Here is a 24,208-nt window from a genome sequence, read left to right on the forward strand (position 1 = left end):
GCGTAAAAACCCACGGCGGGTTGCCTTATGGGCCCTAACTACGCAACGTTTTGCACCGATTAGTGCCTAACTAAAACACGCGCCCTAAGCTTTCTTCACACTTCTTTCTTCATCCAAGAAGTCTTCTCTCTTCTTTCTTCATTCTTTACATTCATGATCTTCTTTTCTTGAAGTCACCTGTGGAGAAAGGGGATTAGTACACGTAAACATATAACAATCCCCACCAAAACCGCGTAAAAACCCACGGCGGGTTGCCTTATGGGCCCTAACTACGCAACGTTTTGCACCGATTAGTGCCTATCTAAAACACGCGCCCTAAGCTTTCTTCAAACTTCTTTCTTCATCCAAGAAGTCTTCTCTTTTCTTTCTTCATTCTTGACATCCATGATCTTCTTTTCTTAAAGTCACCTGTGGAGAAAGGGGATTAGTACACATACACATATAACACTCCCCACCAAAACCGCGTAAACACCCACGGCGGGTTGCCTTATGGGCCCTAACTACGCAACGTTTTGCAACGATTAGTGCCTAACTAAAACACGCGCCCTAAGCTTTCTTCACACTTCTTTCTTCATCCAAGAAGTCTTCTCTCTTCTTTCTTCATTCTTTACATTCATGATCTTCTTTTCTTGAAGTCACCTGTGGAGAAAGGGGACTAGTACACGTAAACATATAACAATCCCCACCAAAACCGCGTAAAAACCCACGGCGGGTTGCCTTATGGGCCCTAACTACGCAACGTTTTGCACCGATTAGTGCCTAACTAAAACACGCGCCATAAGCTTTCTTCACACTTCTATCTTCATCCGAGGAATGTTCTCTTTTCTTTCTTCATTCTTGATATCCATAATCTTGTAATCGTTTCATCAAGGAGTGTGAAAGTGATGAAAATTTCCATTCTTCAGGTTTATTACGGTAAGTTCTTCATTATTTCTTCATTATCCGCAAATTTTCTGTAAAGAAAGTTGAATTCATCTATTTATTATATTTATTACTATTATTCTAATTAAGCAGTATAACATGAGTCACAGTAGATAATCCTTTTTGAATTTTTCTCTGTTTTCTGATGAATAAACAAACTACCAACATGAACGAAGGAAAATTTCAGTAAAATTAAATACAAATCTTACAAATTCCTTGCTCCAACTCCCTTCTCCATCGGTGGCAGTGTTCTTTGTTCATTCTTCCCGCTCATAATCTTGTCATATATTCATTTTGTAAGAAGTTGAAGTGAAGATAAAATCCATCTTTTAGGTTTATCCCTTGTACCGTTATCATTCATTCGGGATCCATTAATTATCTGTGAAAAGAATGGATTTCACAATGACTAACCTATTTTTACTATAAATTTATACAGTTATCCTCTCTACTATTTTACACTGGTCATAGCAAATTCATGCTCTTTGCATTTTTACTACTTTTTCCCATCATTTAACACATGAAGAACAGATAATATCTTGAACACTGGTTATGGAATTATTTGCTCAAAAAAGTGATTTCAAAAAATAAAACTTGTTTGCATACTACCTTGATCGAAAAGTTCCCGGAATAACCACCGAGTGGCGCTCCCATCGTTCCGATTTGAGTTCTGTTTTTTTTTGTTAAATTGGTACATCTGTTGTTGATATTCCCTTTAAATCTTAATGTCATAACTTGACATTTGCAAAAGTTACGGTCGGTTTTCGGTATGTCCATCATGGCTTCCTGCGATTTTTCCATTACTTCCTCTCGGCTGCTAAAACGCGTTCCCCGTAATGGTTTTTTAACTCGATTGAACAGAAAGAAGTCACAGGGAGCCATATCAGGTGAAATCGGTGGCTGTTGGATGGTATTTGTTGCATTTTTCGTCAAAAAATTACGAATAATGATAGCACTGTGCGACGGTGCGTTATCATGGTGAAAAATCTACGAGTTTTCTGCCCACATTTCTGGTCTCTTTCGGCGAATTGCTTCACGCAAACGTCTCATAACGCCCAAATAATACTCTTTGTTTACTGTCTGGCCTTCTGGCAAAAATTCATGATGCACTACACCGTTGTAATTCATGAAAACCGTCAGCATTGCCTTCTTTTTTGACTGAAAACGACGTGGTTTTTTTGGTCTCGGCTCATTTGGTGAACGCCATTCACTTGCCTGATGTCTGGATTGCGTGTCGTACTCATAAACCCACGTCTCGTCTCCAGTAATAATCCTTTTGATGAATGTGGGATCGGATTCAGCCTCGCAAATCATGTCTTTTGCGACGTCAACACGGTCTCTTTTTTGCATGAAATTGAGGCCTTTTGGCACCAACTTTGCTGCTACACGACGGAAACCCAAATCATTAACCACAATCAATGTCTTGGGCGGATCCATAGGCAATGTTCAAGTCCTCCGCTATTTCTCTGATGGTTAATTTGCGGTTATTGACCAACATTTCTTTTACTTTCACCGACTTTCGATGTCGATGGTCTGCCACTGCGTTCATCATCTTCGATTGACTCACGACCACTTCTGAACCGCTCGTGCCACTGGTAAACGACCGTTTTTTTTAGAGAATCGTTGCCGAAACACTTTTCCAACATTTCCAACGTCCGTGCGCCACTAAATCCGTTTTTTACGCAAAATTTAATACAAGTTCGTTGTTGCAAATTTAAATCCATTTCTGCAATTGTAAAAAATCGCCAACACACACAGAGATAGATGTACTCTTGGCTACGTAACTTCTGCAAATGTCAAGTTATGACACTAAGATTTAAAGGGAATATCAACAACAGATGTACCTTTTTAACAAAAAAAACAGAACTCAAATCGGAACGATGGGAGCGCCACACGGTGGTTATCCCGGGAACTTTTTGTTCAAGGTAGTATGTGCTCGATGAATCAAGGTTATCGTTATCACTATATTACGTAGCATTCGTCATTATCAGAAAGTCATTTCAAGGGGAGAAAAAAACTTTAAAGCACTATATAAATAGAATTCGAGTGACAAGGCGACTACCAGAAATTTGTCTGCTCAAACTATTATCCCACTGGGTCAATAACTAAAATATGCGCCCCAATCATTACTTTGATTTCGTTCTCCATCGGAAGAAGTCTTTCTCTTCCTTCTTGACGTATGTGATCTTCACATTTCTTCTAGAAGGGAGTGAAACTGATGTTAAATTACATCCTTAAGGTTTTCTCCGGCAAGGGCTGTATTATGCTTTCTGTCTCCACAACGTATCTGCAATGAAAGTGGATTTTACAATTAATTCATTTATTTATTATATTTATAATTATTATTCTGATTATGTAGATTTCTATTGGTGAATGATGATTACGCTCATTCCTCTATTTTATCTCATAACTAATAGAATTTACCAGCTTGAACAACGGAAAATGTCCTTAAAAGTGAATCATCCACATTTCTACTTTAAAAAATGCTAAATAGCTAATTATGTAAAATATAAAAAGTAACTTGGCTGTTACTGTTGTTAAAAGTAATCTTTTCTGATTTACTGTATGCCCATTTTCAAGAGGGGCAACAAATGTGTGGTAGCCAAACGATCTACTGAGACAGTACATTTGAGCAACGTAGAGAAAAAGGCTAGAAATGCAAACCGAAATCTCTTAACTTGCCTTTTATCGGAGGAAGTGTTTTCCTCTCTCTTCCTTCTTCATTCTTCACATCCATGATCTTCTTTTCTTGAAGTCACCTGTGGAGAAAGGGGATTAGTACACGTAAACATATAACAATCCCCACCAAAACCGCGTAAAAACCCACGGCGGGTTGCCTTATGGGCCCTAACTACGCAACGTTTTGCACCGATTAGTGCCTAACTAAAACACGCGCCCTAAGCTTTCTTCACACTTCTTTCTTCATCCAAGAAGTCTTCTCTTTTCTTTCTTCATTCTTGACATCCATGATCTTCTTTTCTTGAAGTCACCTGTGGAGAAAGGGGATTAGTACACATACACATATAACACTCCCCACGAAAACCGCGTAAACACCCACGGCGGGTTGCCTTATGGGCCCTAACTACGCAACGTTTTGCACCGATTAGTGCCTAACTAAAACACGCGCCCTAAGCTTTCTTCACACTTCTTTCTTCATCCAAGAAGTCTTCTCTTTTCTTTCTTCATTCTTCACATCCATGATCTTCTTTTTTTGAAGTCACCTGTGGAGAAAGGGGGATTAGTACACATACACATATAACACTCCCCACCAAAACCGCGTAAACACCCACGGCGGGGTTGCCTTATTGGGCCCTAACTACGCAACGTTTTGCACCGATTAGTGCCTAACTAAAACACGCGCCCTAAGCTTTCTTCACACTTCTTTCTTCATCCAAGAAGTCTTCTCTCTTCTTTCTTCATTCTTTACATTCATGATCTTCTTTTCCTTGAAGTCACCTGTGGAGAAAGAGGATTAGTACACATACACATATAACACTCCCCCACCAAAACCGCGTAAAAACCCACGGCGGGTTGCCTTATGGGCCCTAACTACGCAACGTTTTGCACCGGATTAGTGCCTTACTAAAACACGCGCCCTAAGCTTTCTTCACAACTTCTATCTTCATCCGAGGAATGTTCTCTTTTCTTTCTTCATTCTTGATATCCATAATCTTGTAATCGTTTCATCAAGGAGTGTGAAAGTGATGAAAATTTCCATTCTTCAGGTTTATTACGGTAAGTTCTTCATTATTTCTTCATTATCCGCATATTTTCTGTAAGGAAAGTTGAATTCATCTATTTATTATATTTATTACTATTATTCTAATTAAGCAGTATAACATGAGTCACAGTAGATAATCCTTTTTGAATTTTTCTCTGTTTTCTGATGAATAAACAAACTACCAACATGAACGAAGGAAAATTTCAGTAAAATTAAATACAAATCTTACAAATTCCTTGCTCCAACTCCCTTCTCCATCGGTGGCAGTGTTCTTTGTTCATTCTTCCCGCTCGTAATCTTGTCATATATTCATTTTGTAAGAAGTTGAAGTTAAGATAAAATCCATCTTTTAGGTTTATCCCTTGTACCGTTATCATTCATTCGGGATCCATTAATTATCTGTGAAAAGAATGGATTTCACAATCACTAACCTATTTTTACTATAAATTTATACAGTTATACTCTTTACTATTTTACACTGGTCATAGCAAATTCATGCTCTTTGCATTTTTACTACTTTTTCCCATCATTTAACACATGAAGAAAAGATAATATCTTGAACACTGGTTATGGAATTTTTGCTCAAAAAAGTGATTTCAAAAAATAAAACTTGTTTGCATATGTGCTCGATGAATCAAGGTTATCGTTATCACTATATTACGTAGCATTCGTCAATATCATAAAGTCTTTTTAAGGGGAGAAAAAAAACTCTAAAGCACTATATAAAAAGAATTCGAGTGACAAGGCGACTACCAGAAATTTGTCTGCTCAAACTATTATCCCACTGGGTGAATAACTAAATTATGCGCCCCAATCATTACTTTGATTTCGTTCTCCATCCGAGGAAGTCTTTCTCTTCCTTCTTGACGTATGTGATCTTCACATTTCTTCTGGAAGGGAGTGAAACTGATGTTAAATTACATCCTTAAGGTTTTCTCCGGCAAGGGCTGTATTATGCTTTCTGTCTCCACAACGTATCTGCAATGAAAGTAGATTTTACAATTAATTCATTTATTTATTATATTTATAATTATTATTCTGATTATGTAGATTTTTATTGGTGAAAGACGATTACGCTCATTCCTCTATTTTATCTCATAACTAATAGAATTTACCAGCTTGAACAACGGAAAATGTCCTTAAAAGTGAATCATCCACATTTCTACTTTAAAAAATGCTAAATAGCTAATTATGTAAAATATGAAAAGTAACTTGGCTGTTACTGTTGTTAAAAGTAATCTTTTCTGATTTACTGTATGCCCATTTTCAAGAGGGGCAACAAATGTGTAGTAGCCAAACGATCTACTGAGACAGTACATTTGAGCAACGAAGAGAAAAAGGCTAGAAATGCAAACCGAAATCTCTTAACTTGCCTTCTATCGGAGGAAGTGTTTTCCTCTCTCTTCCTTCTTCATTCTTCACATCCATGATCTTCTTTTCTTGAAGTCACCTGTGGAGAAAGGGGATTAGTACACGTAAACATATAACAATCCCCACCAAAACCGCGTAAAAACCCACGGCGGGTTGCCTTATGGGCCCTAACTACGCAACGTTTTGCACCGATTAGTGCCTAACTAAAACACGCGCCATAAGCTTTCTTCAAACTTCTTTCTTCATCCAAGAAGTCTTCTCTCTTCTTTCTTCATTCTTCACATCCATGATCTTCTTTTCTTGAAGTCACCTATGGAGAAAGGGGATTAGTACACATACACATAATACACTCCCCACCAAAACCGCGTAAACACCCACGGCGGGTTGCCTTATGGGCCCTAACTACGCAACGTTTTGCACCGATTAGTGCCTTACTAAAACACGCGCCCTAAGCTTTCTTCACACTTCTATCTTCATCCGAGGAATGTTCTCTTTTCTTTCTTCATTCTTGATATCCATAATCTTGTAATCGTTTCATCAAGGAGTGTGAAAGTGATGAAAATTTCCATTCTTCAGGTTTATTACGGTAAGTTCTTCATTATTTCTTCATTATCCGCATATTTTCTGTAAGGAAAGTTGAATTCATCTATTTATTATATTTATTACTATTATTCTAATTAAGCAGTATAACATGAGTCACAGTAGATAATCCTTTTTGAATTTTTCTCTGTTTTCTGATGAATAAACAAACTACCAACATGAACGAAGGAAAATTTCAGTAAAAATAAATAAAAATCTTACAAATTCCTTGCTCCAACTCCCTTCTCCATCGGTGGCAGTGTTCTTTGTTCATTCTTCCCGCTCATAATCTTGTCATATATTCATTTTGTAAGAAGTTGAAGTGAAGATAAAATCCATCTTTTAGGTTTATCCCTTGTACCGTTATCATTCATTCGGGATCCATTAATTATCTGTGAAAAGAATGGATTTCACAATGAATAACCTATTTTTACTATAAATTTATACAGTTATCCTACTACTATTTTACACTGGTCATAGGAAATTCATGCTCTTTGCATTTTTACTACTTTTTCCCATCATTTAACACATGAAGAACAGATAATATCTTGAACACTGGTTATGGAATTATTTGCTCAAAAAAGTGATTTCAAAAAATAAAACTTGTTTGCATATGTGCTCGATGAATCAAGGTTATCGTTATCACTATATTACGTAGCATTCGTCAATATCATAAAGTCTTTTTAAGGGGAGAAAAAAAACTCTAAAGCCCTATATAAATAGAATTCGAGTGACAAGGCGACTACCAGAAATTTGTCTGCTCAAACTATTATCCCACTGGGTGAATAACTGAATTATGCGCCCCAATCATTACTTTGATTTCGTTCTCCATCCGAGGAAGTCTTTCTCTTCCTTCTTGACGTATGTGATCTTCACATTTCTTCTAGAAGGGAGTGAAACTGATGTTAAATTACATCCTTAAGGTTTTCTCCGGCAAGGGCTGTATTATGCTTTCTGTCTCCACAACGTATCTGCAATGAAAGTAGATTTTACAATTAATTCATTTATTTATTAAATTTATAATTATTATTCTGATTATGTAGATTTTTATTGGTGAAAGACGATTACGCTCATTCCTCTATTTTATCTCATAACTAATAGAATTTACCAGCTTGAACAACGGAAAATGTCCTTAAAAGTGAATCATCCACATTTCTACTTTAAAAAATGCTAAATAGCTAATTATGTAAAATATAAAAAGTAACTTGGCTGTTACTGTTGTTAAAAGTAATCTTTTCTGATTTACTGTATGCCCATTTTCAAGAGGGGCAACAAATGTGTAGTAGCCAAACGATCTACTGAGACAGTACATTTGAGCAACGTAGAGAAAAAGGCTAGAAATGCAAACCGAAATCTCTTAACTTGCCTTCTATCGGAGGAAGTGTTTTCCTCTCTCTTCCTTCTTCATTCTTCACATCCATGATCTTCTTTTCTTGAAGTCACCTGTGGAGAAAGGGGATTAGTACACGTAAACATATAACAATCCCCACCAAAACCGCGTAAAAACCCACGGCGGGTTTCCTTATGGGCCCTAACTACGCAACGTTTTGCACCGATTAGTGCCTAACTAAAACACGCGCCATAAGCTTTCTTCAAACTTCTTTCTTCATCCAAGAAGTCTTCTCTCTTCTTTCTTCATTCTTCACATCCATGATCTTCTTTTCTTGAAGTCACCTATGGAGAAAGGGGATTAGTACACATACACATAATACACTCCCCACCAAAACCGCGTAAACACCCACGGCGGGTTGCCTTATGGGCCCTAACTACGCAACGTTTTGCACCGATTAGTGCCTTACTAAAACACGCGCCCTAAGCTTTCTTCACACTTCTATCTTCATCCGAGGAATGTTCTCTTTTCTTTCTTCATTCTTGATATCCATAATCTTGTAATCGTTTCATCAAGGAGTGTGAAAGTGATGAAAATTTCCATTCTTCAGGTTTATTACGGTAAGTTCTTCATTATTTCTTCATTATCCGCATATTTTCTGTAAGGAAAGTTGAATTCATCTATTTATTATATTTATTACTATTATTCTAATTAAGCAGTATAACATGAGTCACAGTAGATAATCCTTTTTGAATTTTTCTCTGTTTTCTGATGAATAAACAAACTACCAACATGAACGAAGGAAAATTTCAGTAAAAATAAATAAAAATCTTACAAATTCGTTGCTCCAACTCCCTTCTCCATCGGTGGCAGTGTTCTTTGTTCATTCTTCCCGCTCATAATCTTGTCATATATTCATTTTGTAAGAAGTTGAAGTGAAGATAAAATCCATCTTTTAGGTTTATCCCTTGTACCGTTATCATTCATTCGGGATCCATTAATTATCTGTGAAAAGAATGGATTTCACAATGAATAACCTATTTTTACTATAAATTTATACAGTTATCCTACTACTATTTTACACTGGTCATAGGAAATTCATGCTCTTTGCATTTTTACTACTTTTTCCCATCATTTAACACATGAAGAACAGATAATATCTTGAACACTGGTTATGGAATTATTTGCTCAAAAAAGTGATTTCAAAAAATAAAACTTGTTTTGCATATGTGCTCGATGAATCAAGGTTATCGTTATCACTATATTACGTAGCATTCGTCAATATCATAAAGTCTTTTTAAGGGGAGAAAAAAAACTCTAAAGCCCTATATAAATAGAATTCGAGTGACAAGGCGACTACCAGAAATTTGTCTGCTCAAACTATTATCCCACTGGGTGAATAACTGAATTATGCGCCCCAATCATTACTTTGATTTCGTTCTCCATCCGAGGAAGTCTTTCTCTTCCTTCTTGACGTATGTGATCTTCACATTTCTTCTAGAAGGGAGTGAAACTGATGTTAAATTACATCCTTAAGGTTTTCTCCGGCAAGGGCTGTATTATGCTTTCTGTCTCCACAACGTATCTGCAATGAAAGTAGATTTTACAATTAATTCATTTATTTATTAAATTTATAATTATTATTCTGATTATGTAGATTTTTATTGGTGAAAGACGATTACGCTCATTCCTCTATTTTATCTCATAACTAATAGAATTTACCAGCTTGAACAACGGAAAATGTCCTTAAAAGTGAATCATCCACATTTCTACTTTAAAAAATGCTAAATAGCTAATTATGTAAAATATAAAAAGTAACTTGGCTGTTACTGTTGTTAAAAGTAATCTTTTCTGATTTACTGTATGCCCATTTTCAAGAGGGGCAACAAATGTGTAGTAGCCAAACGATCTACTGAGACAGTACATTTGAGCAACGTAGAGAAAAAGGCTAGAAATGCAAACCGAAATCTCTTAACTTGCCTTCTATCGGAGGAAGTGTTTTCCTCTCTCTTCCTTCTTCATTCTTCACATCCATGATCTTCTTTTCTTGAAGTCACCTGTGGAGAAAGGGGATTAGTACACGTAAACATATAACAATCCCCACCAAAACCGCGTAAAAACCCACGGCGGGTTTCCTTATGGGCCCTAACTACGCAACGTTTTGCACCGATTAGTGCCTAACTAAAACACGCGCCATAAGCTTTCTTCAAACTTCTTTCTTCATCCAAGAAGTCTTCTCTCTTCTTTCTTCATTCTTCACATCCATGATCTTCTTTTCTTGAAGTCACCTATGGAGAAAGGGGATTAGTACACATACACATAATACACTCCCCACCAAAACCGCGTAAACACCCACGGCGGGTTGCCTTATGGGCCCTAACTACGCAACGTTTTGCACCGATTAGTGCCTTACTAAAACACGCGCCCTAAGCTTTCTTCACACTTCTATCTTCATCCGAGGAATGTTCTCTTTTCTTTCTTCATTCTTGATATCCATAATCTTGTAATCGTTTCATCAAGGAGTGTGAAAGTGATGAAAATTTCCATTCTTCAGGTTTATTACGGTAAGTTCTTCATTATTTCTTCATTATCCGCATATTTTCTGTAAGGAAAGTTGAATTCATCTATTTATTATATTTATTACTATTATTCTAATTAAGCAGTATAACATGAGTCACAGTAGATAATCCATTTTGAATTTTTCTCTGTTTTCTGATGAATAAACAAACTACCAACATGAACGAAGGAAAATTTCAGTAAAATTAAATACAAATCTTACAAATTCGTTGCTCCAACTCCCTTCTCCATCGGTGGCAGTGTTCTTTGTTCATTCTTCCCGCTCGTAATCTTGTCATATATTCATTTTGTAAGAAGTTGAAGTTAAGATAAAATCCATCTTTTAGGTTTATCCCTTGTACCGTTATCATTCATTCGGGATCCATTTATTATCTGTGAAAAGAATGGATTTCACAATCACTAACCTATTTTTACTATAAATTTATACAGTTATACTCTTTACTATTTTACACTAGTCATAGCAAATTCATGCTCTTTGCATTTTTACTACTTTTTCCCATCATTTAACACATGAAGAAAAGATAATATCTTGAACACTGGTTATGGAATTATTTGCTCAAAAAAGTGATTTCAAAAAATAAAACTTGTTTGCATATGTGCTCGATGAATCAAGGTTATCGTTATCACTATATTACGTAGCATTCGTCAATATCATAAAGTCTTTTTAAGGGGAGAAAAAAAACTCTAAAGCACTATATAAATAGAATTCGAGTGACAAGGCGACTACCAGAAATTTGTCTGCTCAAACTATTATCCCACTGGGTGAATAACTAAATTATGCGCCCCAATCATTACTTTGATTTCGGTCTCCATCCGAGGAAGTCTTTCTCTTCCTTCTTGACGTATGTGATCTTCACATTTCTTCTGGAAGGGAGTGAAACTGATGTTAAATTACATCCTTAAGGTTTTCTCCGGCAAGGGCTGTATTATGCTTTCTGTCTCCACAACGTATCTGCAATGAAAGTAGATTTTACAATTAATTCATTTATTTATTATATTTATAATTATTATTCTGATTATGTAGATTTTTATTGGTGAAAGACGATTACGCTCATTCCTCTATTTTATCTCATAACTAATAGAATTTACCAGCTTGAACAACGGAAAATGTCCTTAAAAGTGAATCATCCACATTTCTACTTTAAAAAATGCTAAATAGCTAATTATGTAAAATATGAAAAGTAACTTGGCTGTTACTGTTGTTGAAAGTAATCTTTTCTGATTTACTGTATGCCCATTTTCAAGAGGGGCAACAAATGTGTAGTAGCCAAACGATCTACTGAGACAGTACATTTGAGCAACGAAGAGAAAAAGGCTAGAAATGCAAACCGAAATCTCTTAACTTGCCTTCTATCGGAGGAAGTGTTTTCCTCTCTCTTCCTTCTTCATTCTTCACATCCATGATCTTCTTTTCTTGAAGTCACCTGTGGAGCAAGGGGATTAGTACACTTAAACATATAACAATCCCCACCAAAACCGCGTAAAAACCCACGGCGGGTTGCCTTATGGGCCCTAACTACGCAACGTTTTGCACCGATTAGTGCCTAACTAAAACACGCGCCCTAAGCTTTCTTCACACTTCTATCTTCATCCGAGGAATGTTCTCTTTTCTTTCTTCATTCTTGATATCCATAATCTTGTAATCGTTTCATCAAGGAGTGTGAAAGTGATGAAAATTTCCATTCTTCAGGTTTATTACGGTAATTTCTTCATTATTTCTTCATTATCCGCAAATTTTCTGTAAAGAAAGTTGAATTCATCTATTTATTATATTTATTACTATTATTCTAATTAAGCAGTATAACATGAGTCACAGTAGATAATCCTTTTTGAATTTTTCTCTGTTTTCTGATGAATAAACAAACTACCAACATGAACGAAGGAAAATTTCAGTAAAATTAAATACAAATCTTACAAATTCCTTGCTCCAACTCCCTTCTCCATCGGTGGCAGTGTTCTTTGTTCATTCTTCCCGCTCATAATCTTGTCATATATTCATTTTGTAAGAAGTTGAAGTGAAGATAAAATCCATCTTTTAGGTTTATCCCTTGTACCGTTATCATTCATTCGGGATCCATTAATTATCTGTGAAAAGAATGGATTTCACAATGAATAACCTATTTTTACTATAAATTTATACAGTTATCCTACTACTATTTTACACTGGTCATAGGAAATTCATGCTCTTTGCATTTTTACTACTTTTTCCCATCATTTAACACATGAAGAACAGATAATATCTTGAACACTGGTTATGGAATTATTTGCTCAAAAAAGTGATTTCAAAAAATAAAACTTGTTTGCATATGTGCTCGATGAATCAAGGTTATCGTTATCACTATATTACGTAGCATTCGTCAATATCATAAAGTCTTTTTAAGGGGAGAAAGAAAACTCTAAAGCCCTATATAAATAGAATTCGAGTGACAAGGCGACTACCAGAAATTTGTCTGCTCAAACTATTATCCCACTGGGTGAATAACTAAATTATGCGCCCCAATCATTACTTTGATTTCGTTCTCCATCCGAGGAAGTCTTTCTCTTCCTTCTTGACGTATGTGATCTTCACATTTCTTCTAGAAGGGAGTGAAACTGATGTTAAATTACATCCTTAAGGTTTTCTCCGGCAAGGGCTGTATTATGCTTTCTGTCTCCACAACGTATCTGCAATGAAAGTAGATTTTACAATTAATTCATTTATTTATTAAATTTATAATTATTATTCTGATTATGTAGATTTTTATTGGTGAAAGACGATTACGCTCATTCCTCTATTTTATCTCATAACTAATAGATTTTACCAGCTTGAACAACGGAAAATTTCCTTAAAAGTGAATCATCCACATTTCTACTTTAAAAAATACTAAATAGCTAATTAAGTAAAATATAAAAAGTAACTTGGCTGTTACTCTTGTTAAAAGTAATCTTTTCTGATTTACTGTATGCCCATTTTCAAGAGGGGCAACAAATGTGTAGTAGCCAAACGATCTACTGAGACAGTACATTTGAGCAACGTAGAGAAAAAGGCTAGAAATGCAAACCGAAATCTCTTAACTTGCCTTCTATCGGAGGAAGTGTTTTCCTCTCTCTTCCTTCTTCATTCTTCACATCCATGATCCTCTTTTCTTGAAGTCACCTGTGGAGAAAGGGGATTAGTACACGTAAACATAATACACTCCCCACCAAAACCGCGTAAAAAACCCACGGCGGGTTGCCTTATGGGCCCTAACTACGCAACGTTTTGCACCGATTAGTGCCTAACTAAAACACGCGCCCTAAGCTTTCTTCAAACTTCTTTCTTCATCCAAGAAGTCTTCTCTTTTCTTTCTTCATTCTTGACATCCATGATCTTCTTTTCTTGAAGTCACCTGTGGAGAAAGGGGATTAGTACACATACACATATAACACTCCCCACGAAAACCGCGTAAACACCCACGGCGGGTTGCCTTATGGGCCCTAACTACGCAACGTTTTGCACCGATTAGTTCCTAAGTAAAACACGCGCCCTAAGCTTTCTTCACACTTCTTTCTTCATCCAAGAAGTCTTCTCTCTTCTTTCTTCATTCTTTACATTCATGATCTTCTTTTCTTGAAGTCACCTGTGGAGAAAGGGGACTAGTACACGTAAACATATAACAATCCCCACCAAAACCGCGTAAAAACCCACGGCGGGTTGCCTTATGGGCCCTAACTACGCAACGTTTTGCACCGATTAGTGCCTAACTAAAACACGCGCCCTAAGCTTTCTTCACACTTCTTTCTTCATCCAAGAAGTCTTCTCTCTTCTTTCTTCATTCTTTACATTCATGATCTTCTTTTCTTGAAGTCACCTGTGGAGAAAGGGGACTAGTACACGTAAACATATAACAATCCCCACCAAAACCGCGTAAAAACCCACGGCGGGTTGTCTTATGGGCACTAACTACGCAACGTTTTGCACCGATTAGTGCCTAACTAAAACACGCGCCCTAAGCTTTCTTCACACTTCTTTCTTCATCCAAGAAGTCTTCTCTCTTCTTTCTTCATTCTTTACATCCATGATCTTCTTTTCTTGAAGTCACCTGTGGAGAAAGGGGACTAGTACACGTAAACATATAACAATCCCCACCAAAACCGCGTAAAAACCCACGGCGGGTTGCCTTATGGGCCCTAACTACGCAACGTTTTGCACCGATTAGTGCCTAACTAAAACACGCGCCCTAAGCTTTCTTCACACTTCTATCTTCATTCGAGGAATGTTCTCTTTTCTTTCTTCATTCTTGATATCCATAATCTTGTAATCGTTTCATCAAGGAGTGTGAAAGTGATGAAAATTTCCATTCTTCAGGTTTATTACGGTAATTTCTTCATTATTTCTTCATTATCCGCAAATTTTCTGTAAAGAAAGTTGAATTCATCTATTTATTATATTTATTACTATTATTCTAATTAATCAGTATAACATAAGTCTAAGTAGATAATCCTATTTGAATTTTTCTCAGTTTTCTGATGAATAAACAAACTACCAACATGAACGAAGGAAAATTTCAGTAAAAATAAATAAAAATCTTACAAATTCCTTGCTCCAACTCCCTTCTCCATCGGTGGCAGTCTTCTTTGTTCATTCTTTCCGCTCATTATCTTGTCATATATTCATTTTGTAAGAAGTTGAAGTGAAGATAAAATCCATCTTTTAGGTTTATCCCTTGTACCGTTATCATTCATTCGGGATCCATTAATTTTCTGTAAAAAGAATGGATTTCACAATGACTAACCTATTTTTACTATAAATTTATACAGTTATCCTCTCTACTATTTTACACTGGTCATAGCAAATTCATGCTCTTTGCATTTTTACTACTTTTTCCCATCATTTAACACATGAAGAACAGATAATATCTTGAACACTGGTTATGGAATTATTTGCTCAAAAAAGTGATTTCAAAAAATAAAACTTGTTTGCATATGTGCTCGATGAATCAAGGTTATCGTTATCACTATATTACGTAGCATTCGTCATAATCATAAAGTCTTTTTAAGGGGAGAAAAAAAACTCTAAAGCACTATATAAATAGAATTCGAGTGACAAGGCAACTACCAGAAATTTGTCTGCTCAAACTATTATCCCACTGGGTGAATAACTAAAATATGCGCCCCAATCATTACTTTGATTTCGTTCTCCATCGGAGGAAGTCTTTCTCTTCCTTCTTGACGTATGTGATCTTCACATTTCTTCTAGAAGGGAGTGAAACTGATGTTAAATTACATCCTTAAGGTTTTCTCCGGCAAGGGCTGTATTATGCTTTCTGTCTCCACAACGTATCTGCAATGAAAGTAGATTTTACAATTAATTCATTTATTTATTAAATTTATAATTATTATTCTGATTATGTAGATTTTTATTGGTGAAAGACGAGTACGCTCATTCCTCTATTTTATCTCAAAACTAATAGATTTTACCAGCTTGAACAACGGAAAATGTCCTTAAAAGTGAATCATCCACATTTCTACTTTAAAAAATGCTAAATAGCTAATTATGTAAAACATAAAAAGTAACTTGGCTGTTACTGTTGTTAAAAGTAATCTTTTCTGATTTACTGTATGCCCATTTTCAAGAGGGGCAACAAATGTGGAGTAGCCAAACGATCTACTGAGACAGTACATTTAAGCAACGAAGAGAAAAAGGCTAGAAATGCAAACCGAAATCTCTTAACTTGCCTTCTATCGGAGGAAGTGTTTTCCTCTCTCTTCCTTCTTCATTCTTCACATCCATGATCTTCTTTTCTTGAAGTGACCTGTGGAGAAAGGGGATTAGTACACGTAAACATATAACAATCCCCACCAAAACCGCGTAAAAACCCACGGCGGGTTGCCTTATGGGCCCTAACTACGCAACGTTTTGCACCGATTAGTGCCTAACTAAAACACGCGCCCTAAGCTTTCTTCAAACTTCTTTCTTCATCCAAGAAGTCTTCTCTTTTCTTTCTTCATTCTTGACATCCATGATCTTCTTTTCTTGAAGTCACCTGTGGAGAAAGGGGATTAGTACACATACACATATAACACTCCCCACCAAAACCGCGTAAACACCCACGGCTGGTTGCCTTATGGGCCCTAACTACGCAACGTTTTGCACCGATTAGTGCCTAACTAAAACACGCGCCCTAAGCTTTCTTCACACTTCTTTCTTCATCCAAGAAGTCTTCTCTCTTCTTTCTTCATTCTTTACATTCATGATCTTCTTTTCTTGAAGTCACCTGTGGAGAAAGGGGACTAGTACACGTAAACATATAACAATCCCCACCAAAACCGCGTAAAAACCCACGGCGGGTTGCCTTATGGGCCCTAACTACGCAACGTTTTGCACCGATTAGTGCCTTACTAAAACACGCGCCCTAAGCTTTCTTCACACTTCTATCTTCATCCGAGGAATGTTCTCTTTTCTCTCTTCATTCTTGATATCCATAATCTTGTAATCGTTTCATCAAGGAGTGTTAAAAATGAAAATTTCCATTCTTCAGGTTTATTACTGTAAGTTCTTCATTATTTCTTCATTATCCGCAAATTTTCTGTAAAGAAAGTTGAATTCATCTATTTATTATATTTATTACTATTATTCTAATTAAGCAGTATAACATGAGTCACAGTAGATAATCCTATTTGAATTTTTCTCTGTTTTCTGATGAATAAACAAACTACCAACATGAACGAAGGAAAATTTCAGTAAAATTAAATACAAATCTTACAAATTCCTTGCTCCAACTCCCTTCTCCATCGGTGGCAGTGTTCTTTGTTCATTCTTCCCGCTCATAATCTTGTCATATATTCATTTTGTAAGAAGTTGAAGTTAAGATAAAATCCATCTTTTAGGTTTATCCCTTGTACCGTTATCATTCATTCGGGATCCATTAATTATCTGTGAAAAGAATGGATTTCACAATGAATAACCTATTTTTACTATAAATTTATACAGTTATCCTCTCTACTATTTTACACTGGTCATAGGAAATTCAGGCTCTTTGCATTTTTACTACTTTTTCCCATCATTTAACACATGAAGAACAGATAATATCTTGAACACTGGTTATGGAATTATTTGCTCAAAAAAGTGATTTCAAAAAATAAAACTTGTTTGCATATGTGCTCGATGAATCAAGGTTATCGTTATCACTATATAACGTAGCATTCGTCAATATCATAGTCTTTTTAAGGGGAGAAAAAAAACTCTAAAGCCCTATATAAATAGAATTCGAGTGACAAGGCGACTACCAGAAATTTGTCTGCTCAAACTATTATCCCACTGGGTGAATAACTAAATTATGCGCCCCAATCATTACTTTGATTTCGTTCTCCATCCGAGGAAGTCTTTCTCTTCCTTCTTGACGTATGTGATCTTCACATTTCTTCTAGAAGGGAGTGAAACTGATGTTAAATTACATCCTTAAGGTTTTCTCCGGCAAGGGCTGTATTATGCTTTCTGTCTCCACAACGTATCTGCAATGAAAGAAGATTTTAGAATTAATTCATTTATTTATTATATTTGTAATTATTATTCTGATTATGTAGATTTCTATTGGTGAAAGATGATTACGCTCATTCCTCTATTTTATCTCATAACTAATAGATTTTACCAGCTTGAACAGCGGAAAATGTCCTTAAAAGTGAATCATCCACATTTCTACATTAAAAAATGCTAAATACCTAATTATGTAAAATATAAAAAGTAACTTGGCTGTTACTGTTGTTAAAAGTAATCTTTTCTGATTTACTGTATGCCCATTTTCAAGAGGGGCAACAAATGTGTGGTAGCCAAACGATCTACTGAGACAGTACATTTGAGCAACGTAGAGAAAAAGGCTAGAAATGCAAACCGAAATCTCTTAACTTGCCTTCTATCGGAGGAAGTGTTTTCCTCTCTCTTCCTTCTTCATTCTTCACATCCATGATCTTCTTTTCTTGAAGTCACCTGTGGAGAAAGGGGATTAGTACACGTAAACATATAACAATCCCCACCAAAACCGCGTAAAAACCCACGGCGGGTTGCCTTATGGGCCCTAACTACGCAACGTTTTGCACCGCTTTGTGCCTAACTAAAACACGCGCCCTAAGCTTTCTTCACACTTCTTTCTTCATCCAAGAAGTCTTCTCTTTTCTTTCTTCATTCTTGACATCCATGATCTTCTTTTCTTGAAGTCACCTGTGGAGAAAGGGAATTAGTACACATATACATAATAAACTCCCCACCAAAACCGCGTAAAAACCCACGGCGGGTTGCCTTATGGGCCCTAACTACGCAACGTTTTGCACCGCTTAGTGCCTAACTAAAACACGCGCCCTAAGCTTTCTTCACATTTCTTTCTTCATCCATAGAAGTCTTTTCTTTTCATTCTTCATTCTTGATATCCATAATCTTGTAATCGTTTCATCAAGGAGTGAGTGAAAGTGATGAAAATTTCTATCCTGCAGGGTTTTTCCCTTACGTTCCGCATTATTATTTCAGTATCCATAAATTATCTGTAAGGAAAAATGCATTACAATTATTTAATTTATTTCTTACGTTTATAACTATTATTTTAATTATCTTCTATAAAAAATGTGGTTTGGATTTATCTGTGTTTTTTTCTCACGAGTTAACACAAACAGCGGAAAATTTCTAAAAAATGTATCATTCACATTTATTAAAAAAATAATGCTAAATAGCAAATACATAATAATGAAATATTGGCTCGAACTGTTGTTAAAACTTTTCTTAATGATGACCGATTGATGGTATGCCCATTTACAGGAAGGGTAAAAAATGTTCTGTAGCCAAATGATTTACTGAGACAGGACATTTAAGTAACATGAATAAAAAGGTTATGAATGCAAACAGAAATCTCTCAACTTGAAAATCAAAGTATTGGAAAAGAATGAGGTAAAGGAGAAGACCTAAGGATTAAAAGGGAAAGCCTTATTTAATTGTTGAAAGTTGAAACTACCATCTATCGAAGGAAGTGTTGTCTTCGATCTTTTTTCTTTCTTTCCTACAGTATCTTGAGGTAACATTCCGTTCATGATCTTGTCATTTTTCATCTACGAATGAGTGAAATAAATTCCATCCTTCATGTTTTTTCCCTTTAGCTGCGTATTATTACTTCATTATCCATAAATTATCTACACCGAAAGTTCATTTTACAATTTATTTTACAATTTATTTTACAATTTATTTTACTTTAAATATATACATTTATTTTAATTATCTACTATTATACTGGTCAAAGGAGATCATGCATTTTGCATTTTCACTACTTTTTACCAGCAATTTACCACAACGGAAAACTTCCGGAATAATGGTCATGAAATGAAAAGTTTTTTGAAACTAGTTTGTCGACTATGAATGCGTTAAAATATGAGATAATGTCAGAAATTAGTTACAACATTCGGGCATCTGAAAAGTTTCCGATCTAACAAAGATGCAACACATTTTTACTGAAATGTTTGAGGTTGGAAACTCTTCAAACTTGTCGACTCTTAATTAGGAAAAACCCTGAACCCCAATGCCTAAAAGCTTCCACCTTGTAACACGAGATGAATTTCCTATTTAGCCACGACAAAGACGTTCTTATGCAAAGATTGTTTATGGACTTCAAATGCATTCATGGAAACTAAATCGAAATAAATGACACAATAAACGAAAATTAAATACACTTAATGCGCATTGCTTTACAAATATCATTGATGACGTAAAATCATCTGGATTACCTAAAAGTATGAGGAAGTGATTTTAGCGGGGAGAGAACAAAGTGTCTCTTATACTAAATTGAATCTAAATTCGAGGAACAGGCTAACAGCGACTCAAAGAATAATTAATAACTTATTCTTAGGATGTACGATAGTAATTATTAGATAAATAGGAATTCAATCGATATCGATTTGCCTTACGATTCTTACTCAAGGTGAATTCGAGGTATCATTCTTACTTTAAATATATTGCTCTTATCTAACTAATATCTCCTTGGTAAATTTGATTGAAATTCGAAAGACCGGCTAAGACGTTCACCTAATACTTCATCGAATTATGCCATCGAAACAGTTCAGGGCATTAATTGGTAATTACATTAATTAGGTGGGCAGAAAATCCAGTAGGCTGTTTTATTGCCCAGTATAAATTATATGAAAGCAAAAGATTTGCATGACATGGAAGTCTTGCAAGGAACTAAAATTTCGAGAATTATGAAATGTTATTTTAATAAGTAGCTATGAAAATAAGTAGCAGTAGCTATGATAAAATTATTGATTACTTCTTTTCTTTGCAATGAGGTCATATTACTACTAGATCTACTGACCCCTGCTGACGCGTTTCGGATGCACATGGAACTGCTAACTTAGCATTTAGAAAATATCAATCTCTTCTCTTTACCACAATGCATGAACGGGAATTGCCTTTTTGCTTCCTAATTTTTTGTCGTGTGCGTGAGTTTTTAAAAAATATATTGAAATTTCTTTATAAATCATGCTGTTTATTTTCTAGTGACGTGTTTCGGCTCTTAGCTGGAATGAAATGTAAGGATCAGTTTTTGGGAAATCTTGCTAGTTTTTAGCGTTGCCTATTATACGGCATTGTCAAGAATCTTGACAAATTCTGTTGTGCATTTTATCATTCCGTTATATTAAAATGTCTCTGTGGGTAGTCTTATATTTAGCGGTAAAAGAAAGCGTGGGAAAGATTATATTACCGATGTTTTACACAAAAGGTGAGTGAAATAAGATTACCCTTCAATTTATACATGATAAATATCCATTTAGTGATTTACCTCTTGAGGGGTTGTTTTGGATATTAGTTCTTAATTGGTAAGATTCTATATTGACTTTCAAATGAATGACAGCGTTAAAGATACTACCTTGATCAAAAAGTTCCCGGAATAACCACCGTGTGGCGCTCCCATCGTTCCGATTTGAGTTCTGTTTTTTTTGTTAAATTGGTACATCTGTTATTGATTTTCCCTTTAAATCTTAGTGTCATAACTTGACATTTGCAAAAGTTACGTAGCCAAGAGTACATTATCTCTGTGTGTGTTGGCGATTTTTTACAATTGCAGAAATGGATTTAAATTTGCAACAACGAACTTGTATTAAATTTTGCGTAAAAAACGGATTTAGTGGCGCACGGACGTTGGAAATTTTGGAAAAGTGTTTCGGCAACGATTCTCTAAAAAAAACGGTCGTTTACCAGTGGCACGAGCGGTTCAGAAGTGGTCGTGAGTCAATCGAAGATGATGAACGCAGTGGCAGACCATCGACATCGAAAGTCGGTGAAAAAATTGATAAAGTAAAAGAAATGTTGGTCAATAACCGCAAATTAACCATCAGAGAAATAGCGGAGGACTTGAACATTGCCTATGGATCCGCCCAAGACATTGTGGTTAATGATTTGGGTTTCCGTCGTGTAGCAGCAAAGTTGGTGCCAAAAGACCTCAATTTCATGCAAAAAAGAGACCGTGATGACGTCGCAAAAGACATGATTTGCGAGGCTGAATCCGATCCCACATTCATCAAAAGGATCATTACTGGAGACGAGACGTGGGTTTATGAGTACGACACGCAATCCAGACATCAGGCAAGTGAATGGCGTTCACCAAATGAGCCGAGACCAAAAAAACCACGTCGTTTTCAGTCAAAAAAGAAGGCAATGCTGACGGTTTTCATGGATTACAACGGTGTAGTGCATCATGAATTTTTGCCAGAAGGCCAGACAGTAAACAAAGAGTATTATTTGGGCGTTATGAGACGTTTGCGTGAAGCAATTCGCCGAAAGAGACCAGAAATGTGGGCAGAAAACTCGTGGATTTTGCACCATGATAACGCACCGTCGCACAGTGCTATCATTATTCGTAATTTTTTGACGAAAAATGCAACAAATACCATCCAACAGCCACCGAATTCACCTGATTTGGCTCCCTGTGACTTCTTTCTGTTCAATCGAGTTAAAAAACCATTACGGGGAACGCGTTTTAGCAGCCGAGAGGAAGTAATGGAAAAATCGCAGGAAGCACTGATGGACATACCGAAAACCGAATATAAAAAATGTTTCGAGGATTGGATCAAGCGCTGGCATAAGTGTGTTGCAGTCGATGGGGATTACTTTGAAGGGGACAATATAGATTTAGATGAATAAACTTGTATTTTTAATTTTCTGAATAAATTCCGGGAAATTTTTGATCATGGTAGTATATGAACTAAAAACAGTCATTATTCCGATTAATCTTGCTTGCAGGAATCATGTGGTGGGGAGCGAATAGCTCTCTTTTGTGGTAGTAAAATTTGTTTAAAATGTGGGGAATGACCATTTAATTCAACGCCATAATCCAAATGACATTGAAAGAAGGGATGATAAAGTATTAAACAATACTCATTGCAAATAAGAAAGTTGAGCTTTCTTAACATACATGCACCTCTTCTCAGTTTATTACAGGTCTGACTGATGCGAGTCTCGCAGTTAAGTTTTGTATCAATGTAAATTCCTAATATTTTAACGGTTTCTACATCAGTCACTGCATACACACATCAACCCGACAAAGTTATTCCTATGCGAGGAATGGTTTTGGAATGATTTACTCATGGAATTTAAATCGATAAATATAACAAGGTTGTTAGAAATGAGCATTAATTAATTTAGATAATTTTTGACGGTACCTTTATATTACGAAGCGTAGGTAATATATATGAGCCAGCGTTTTCATAGAGAGAGACAAAAGTACTTTTAATGTTAACTGTAATCCAAATTCGGGAAACTGGCTGATAAGGACTAGCAGAATAATTTAAAAATTAATCTGAAAGAGTAGATTTATAATAATTAAAAAGGATTTCAATCAATATCAAAGAGCTACTTTCCCATTGCGCAATGCAGGAACAGGCTAACAGCGACTCAAAGAATAATTAATAAATTATCCTTAGGATGTACGATAGTAATTATTATATAAATAGGATTTTAATCGATATCAAAGGTTAACTTTGCCTTACGATTCTTACTCAAGGTGAATTCGAGGTATCATTCTTACTTTAAATATATTGCTCTTATCTAACTAATATCTCCTTGGTAAATTTGATTGAAATTCGAAAGACCGGCTAAGACGTTCACCTAATACTTCATCGAATTATGCCAGTAAATTTTTTTAAGTATATGGCGTGAAAAGAATATCAGTTATATTTTAATATACGAATGAAAAGTAAGTTATTAGGAAGAAATTAACTAAATCTCTATTTGTTTCCATCTTGCTCCCAAAGATGTCTTTAGCATTAAACATAATTTAATATGAGTTATAAATTGATGCACTCTTGGAAAGTAAATTGAAGTAAATAATAAATATTTTAGACAAACGCATTGTTAACGATATTGTTGTTACATGTATTACACAAATTTATGAGACATTTTATGGGGAGATAATAATCTCGTGCCTCTTACGCTAAATGTAATGTGAATCCGAGTAATAGGCTCATAGCGACTCGCAGAATAATTACAAAGTAATCATAAGGTGTACCTTAATAATTATTAAAAAGGTTTAAACGTGAATGAATAACATTCTTATTTATCAAAAACAACTTAACACTTACACGTGTCCACCACGTGAAATTTAATCGAAATTCTAACGACAGGCTAAGAGGCGTTCATCAAGAAATTACACAAGTGATGTCAGCAAAAATGCTGTAGTTATCAAGAAGATATTCATAAAATCCCTATGTGATTCTGTCTTGTA

This window comes from Hetaerina americana, unplaced genomic scaffold (assembly GCF_022747635.1).
Source record: "Hetaerina americana unplaced genomic scaffold, ioHetAmer1.1.p SCAF_1, whole genome shotgun sequence".
NCBI classification, from domain to species: domain Eukaryota; kingdom Metazoa; phylum Arthropoda; class Insecta; order Odonata; family Calopterygidae; genus Hetaerina; species Hetaerina americana.